Source organism: Aquarana catesbeiana, linkage group LG12, assembly GCF_042186555.1.
Source record: "Aquarana catesbeiana isolate 2022-GZ linkage group LG12, ASM4218655v1, whole genome shotgun sequence".
NCBI classification, from domain to species: domain Eukaryota; kingdom Metazoa; phylum Chordata; class Amphibia; order Anura; family Ranidae; genus Aquarana; species Aquarana catesbeiana.
Genome location: NC_133335.1, coordinates 242,673,041 through 242,679,188, shown reverse-complemented (window position 1 = coordinate 242,679,188; position 6,148 = coordinate 242,673,041).

Here is a 6,148-nt window from a genome sequence, read left to right as displayed (position 1 = left end):
GGGTGTATTACTACGCCTATATATTTCTTATTTTTGGGAGTACGGATTGGACTGTTTGTTCTTTATACTGATAAACCTTTGGTAATGCACTAGGTGTTTGTGTGTGTTGTTTTTTGTTTTTTTTTTTACAGTTGCCTACTAGATTCCTCCATCTAATATTGAGACTTCATGGAAATACTCTTAAGTACTGGAGGTGTGCCAGGGTGTCACTTGAGCGACAGCTCTGGGGCCGCTGATATCACATCCAAGATAGCGGTACCATCAGCAGTCTCGGGGCTTTTGTATGTCCTCACAATGGAGGCTTTTACAGGACAATAATATGCCGAAGAGACGTTAAATACACAAATACTTCTTATGGGAAAATCAAAAGCATGCAAGGAGAGAGCACCCCTTAAAACCCATTTGTTCTTTACCCGCTGGCTCCGTTCACTGCTGCCAGGTGCAAAAGCCCCAGTAGAGCAAGTCTCGATCGCTGTACAATCACCAAGCGTAGAAAAGGGGGTGGGGACTGCACGCTGTACATGTCAACCAAGTCATTTAAGTCCTAAGATCGGCTTCAGCAAAACCTCGTCCCATATACCTCGTCCCCCACTGACGCGTTTCACCCCAATAGGGCTTTATCGTAAAGGGCTCAACGATTAAGTCCAATCGGTGTGAAATGCAGCAGAGGGACGAGGTCTAAGGGAGGAGATTGAACTGAAGCTGATCTTAGGACTTGAATGACTCAGTTGATGTGTATAGCGTGCAGCCCCCCCCCCCCCCCCCCCCCCTTCTACACTTGGCGGAAAATTGTTATTAAAAAGGACTGGTGACTGGGCTTCCCTTTTAATTTTTTTAGAGACATTGTCACTTGGCTCATTCAAGGAAAATAAACAAATTCTGTGTAAAACCCGACCCCCTCTGACCTACAGATTTGCACCTCCCCCACTACTCCCCACTGTTCCTTCCTTCGTTGCACTTGGAACAATACCTGGTGCTTTTAGATGTAGGTAGCATGATGCCGCAGTGCTCCATGTAAATAGTTTTTATTCGTTTATAAACTTTTTTTTTTTTTACTATGGTTGTGCGTTCCTAAGCAGTCTCCCAATACAATTCTATGACCTGGTCGACTTTCTAAAAAAACAATGCACTCCCTGTGTGGCTGATATGGTGAACAGTCACATACACTTGAATATTGTAAAGCAGCGGACTCTGTACTCCAACAGATGTCAAGTCCAAATAAGTTTATTGTAAATAATCCAAGACATCACAGCTCAACACAAGCAAGGAATATAGATGTTAACGCGTTTCAACTTTTTATGACTAAGCGCATATTGTGTGAAACGCGTTAGCTCAAAGCAAGCAGGGAACATAGAGGTTAACACGTTTCAACTTTTTATGACTAAGCGCATATTGTGTGAAACGCGTTAGCTCAAAGCAAGCAGGGAACATAGAGGTTAACGCGTTTCACACAAGTAGTAGTCATAAAAGTTTAAATGCGTTACCATCTATGTTCCCTGCTTGTGTTGAGCTGTGATGTCTTTGGATTAGTTACAATAAACTTCATTGGACTTTCCATCAATTGGAGTGCGGTCAACCTCCTTACGAAATATCCAAGTGTATCTGAACCGAACCTTCTAGTATGGGGGGAGGGGCAGCAATGTATTGAGTAGGCAGTCCTTCAGCGGTGTCTGTATATTATTTTACGTTTTGGCCAATAGTCAGTGAGTAGGGGGTCATTGTAGTGGGTGATCTATTCTGCCCCTAATGGATCGTTTTACATTTATAGCCAAACTCCAGGCAGTAACAGAAGCAATAAATATGTCTTTATCCACCTTCAGCTGGTAAATTCTCTATCACCCATTTTTTTTTCGTTTAAGCACAAGACAGTATTATTTACTCCGTGCCGCCACATCCAACGCCCCGTAGTCTTTGGTGCTGGAATGTGAGCGAGTTTTCCTATGCAGAAGGACCAGGGGCTCCACCAATAGGATGGGACGTGGCCATTGGTCTTCCAATGTACATGAAGATGGGGGCAGGGCCAAAAATGGTCTCCTTTCCGTAATTTTATATAAAAATGACCTTCGGGGAGAGTCCAGGACCAAGCATAGATTTTATTATTTTTTTTTGCAAATGATAGATACCCTTTGAGGTTTTTTTTTTCTTTAATTGTTCATTGAAGTTATGAGGTTCCCAATTTCCAGAAGTTGATGTTATTTCTCACACCAGTCTACAAAGAGACTTCCATCTGCTGATCACATGAGGACCATCCATTATCAGAGTTCTCCTTCAGAAGGGTCCTACAACTCTGCCCTGTAGTCAGAATTTTTTGACAGTTAACTTACTATTTCCAGTTTTTTCAGTCCAGCCGGGGTACTTTGTGCTAATACACTATATTACCAAAAGTATTGGGACGCCTGCCTTTACACACACATGAACATTAATGACCTCCCAGTCTTAGTCCGGAGGGTTCAATATTGAGTTGGCTCCGCCATTTGCAGCTATAACAGCTTCACCTCTTCTGGGAAGGCCGTCCACAAGGTTTAGGAGGGTGTCTATGGGAATGTTTGACCATTCTTCCAGAAGAGCATTTGTGAGGTCAGGCAATGATGTTGGATGAGAAGGCCTGGCTCACAGTCTCCGCTCTAAGTCATCCCGAAGGTGTTCTATCAGCAGGGCAGCCATCAGAAATTGTGGAGCCCCTTATGCAGCTTTAGGCCTGACCACCAGCATTCCCCAGGGTCCCGCACACTGGCCGTCCCACCAAGTCCTTCAGTGCCTCAGCCCCCCTCACACCTGTCTGCTCTCAGCTCCCCTTCACACCTGTAAGCTCTCAGCCCCCTCACACCTGTAAGCTCTCAGCCCCCTCACACCTGTATGCTCCCAGCCCCCTCACACCTGTACGCTCCCAGCCCCCCTCACACCTGTACGCTCTCAGCCCCCCTCACACCTGTACGCTCTCAGCCCCCCTCACACCTGTACGCTCTCAGCTCCCCTCACACCTGTACGCTCTCAGCCCCCCTCACACCTGTACGCTCTCAGCTTCCTCACACATGTCTACTCCCAGCCCCCCTCACACCTGTACGCTCTCAGCCCCCCTCACACCTGTACGCTCTCAGCCCCCCTCACACCTGTACGCTCACACCTGTACGCTCTCAGCCCCCTCACACATGTCTACTCCCAGCCCCCCTTCACACCTGTATGCTTTCAGCCCCCATTCACACCTGTACACTCTCAGCCCCCTCACACCTGTATGCTCTCAGCCCCCCTCACACCTGTACGCTCTCAACCCCCTCACACCTGTACACTCTCAACCCCCTCACACCTGTACGCTCTCAACCCCCCTCACACCCGTACGCTCTCAACCCCCCTCACACCTGTACGCTGTCAGCCCCCTTCACACCTGTACTCTCTCAGCCCCCCTTCACACCTGTACTCTCTCAGCCCCCCTTCACACCTGTACTCTCTCAGGCCCCCTTCACACCTGTACGCTCTCAACCCCCCCTCACACCTGTACGCTCTCAGCCCCCCCTCACACCTGTACGCTCTCAGCCCCCCCTCACACCTGTACGCTCTCAGCCCCCCTTCACACCTGTACGCTCTCAGCCCCCCCTTCACACCTGTACGCTCTCAGCCCCCCCTCACACCTGTACGCTCTCAGCCCCCCCTCACACCTGTACGCTCTCAGCCCCCCCTTCACACCTGTACGCTCTCAGCCCCCCCTTCACACCTGTACGCTCTCAGCCCCCCCTTCACACCTGTACGCTCTCAGCCCCCCTTCACACCTGTACTCTCTCAGCCCCCCTTCACACCTGTACTCTCTCAGCCCCCCTTCACACCTGTACGCTCTCAGCCCCCCCTCACACCTGTACACTCTCAGCCCCCCTCACACCTGTACGCTCTCAGCCCCCCTTCACACCTGTATGCTCTCAGCCCCCCCTTCACACCTGTACGCTCTCAGCCCCCCTTCACACCTGTACGCTCTCAGCCCCCCTTCACACCTGTACCCTCTCAGCCCCCCTTCACACCTGTACGCTCTCAGCCCCCCCTTCACACCTGTACTCTCTCAGCCCCCCCTTCACACCTGTACGCTCTCAGCCCCCCTTCACACCTGCATGCTCTCAGCTCCCCCTCACACCTGTATGCTCTCAGCTCCCCCTCACACCTGTATGCTCTCAGCTCCCCCTCACACCTGTACGCTCTCAGCCCCCCTTCACACCTGTACGCTCTCAGCCCCCCTTCACACCTGTACGCTCTCAGCCCCCCTTCACACCTGTACGCTCTCAGCACCACTCACGTGTTTATATGACATGCACGTACACACACACACACACAGAGACATGTACACAGACACACACACAGCCCCTCCCCCTGCACAACAGCCCTTACTTGTAAGGTGGTCCTAGTCCCAGCTCTTGTTTCCACATGCAGAGGGGTGCTGGCCAGAGCCCCCCCGCCTTCCCACATCCCTGCCAGTCAGCCGGGCTGGATCCAGATGCTGGGGCCACTTACAAGTGTATGGGCTGTACCCCCCTGATGGCGGCCTTGTCTATATCGGGTTGAGGTCAGGACTCTGTTTAGGCCAGTCAAGTTCCTCCACCCCAAACTCGCTCATCCATGTCTTTATGGACCTTGCTTTGTGCACTGGTCCAAACCATTTGGTGGGGGGGGGGGATTATGGTGTGGGGGAGAGGGGGGATTATGGTGTGGGGGAGAGGGGGGATTATGGTGTGGGGGGGTTTTCAGGGGTTGGGTTTGGCCCCTTAGTTCCAGTGAAGGGAACTCTTAAGGCGTCAGCATACCAAGACATTTTGGACAATTTCATGCTCCTAACTTTGTGGGAGGAGTTTGGGGACGGCCCCTTCCTGTTCCAACATGACTGCCCACCAGTGCACAAAGCAAGGTCCATAAAGACATGGATGAGCGAGTGTGGGGTGGAGGAACTTGACTGGCCTGCACAGAGTCCTGAGCTCAACCCGATAGAACACGTTTGGGATGAATTAGAGTGGAGACTGCGAGCCAAGCCTTCTCATCCAACATCAGTGCCTGACCTCACAAATGCTCTTCTGGAAGAATGGTCAAACCTTCCCATAGACACCCTCCTAAACCTTGTGGACGGCCTTCCCAGAAGAGATGAAGCTGTTATAGCTGCAAAGGGCGGAGCCAACTCAATATTGAACCCTACGGACTAATAGGGCGTACACACGGTCGGACATTGATCGGACATTCCGACAACAAAATCCTAGGATTTTTCCCGACGGATGTTGGCTCAAACTTGTCTTGCATACAGACGGTCACACAAAGTTGTCGGAAAATCCGATCGCTCTAAACGCGGTGACGTAAAACACGTACGTCGGGACTATAAACGGGGCAGTGGCCAATAGCTTTCATCTCTTTATTTATTCTGAGCATGCGTGGCACTTTGTCCGTCGGATTTGTGTACACACGATCGGAATTTCCGAGAACGGATTTTGTTGTCGGAAAATTTTATCTCCTGCTCTCCAACTTTGTGTGTCGGAAAATCCGATGGAAAATGTCCGATGGAGCCCACACACGGTCGAGAATTTCCGACAACACGCTCCGATCGGACATTTTCCATCGGAAAATCCGACTGTGTGTACGGGGCATAAGAGTGGGAGGTCATTAAAGTTCACGTCCGTGTAAAGGCAGGTGTCCCAATACTTTTGGTAATATAGTGCATGTATTCTAGTAGTTCCTGCACATCCATGATGCAATCTTCTTAGGATTCAGCAGAAATGCTTATGTTTTCTGCAGGAAAAATTTGTACCACAAATGGATTTAACCTGCAGATACTTCTTGAATAATAAATACAGGCAACAAGCCAAGAGTTCTCTGTCTCTAATGGAAGGTGCCAATCCAGGGCAGGATCCTGAATGTGGGGCTCTCCTATCACCGGCTCTAATACTAGTGTACAGCCTGGGAGTCAGTCAATGGCGGCAGCTTCCATCAAAGGCTTTTCTCATAGGCAGATCATGTTTAGGGCAGATTTTCTCTCCCTGACTTTGAAGATACACCTTTACAGTATATAATATGAATAATATATAATATTTTATAATAAAGAGTTCTTCTTCATACATAACTTCCCTGCACAGATAATATAATTCTGCTGCGTTATCCATTGTATGCATTCAGTAGATTCATTGGAAGC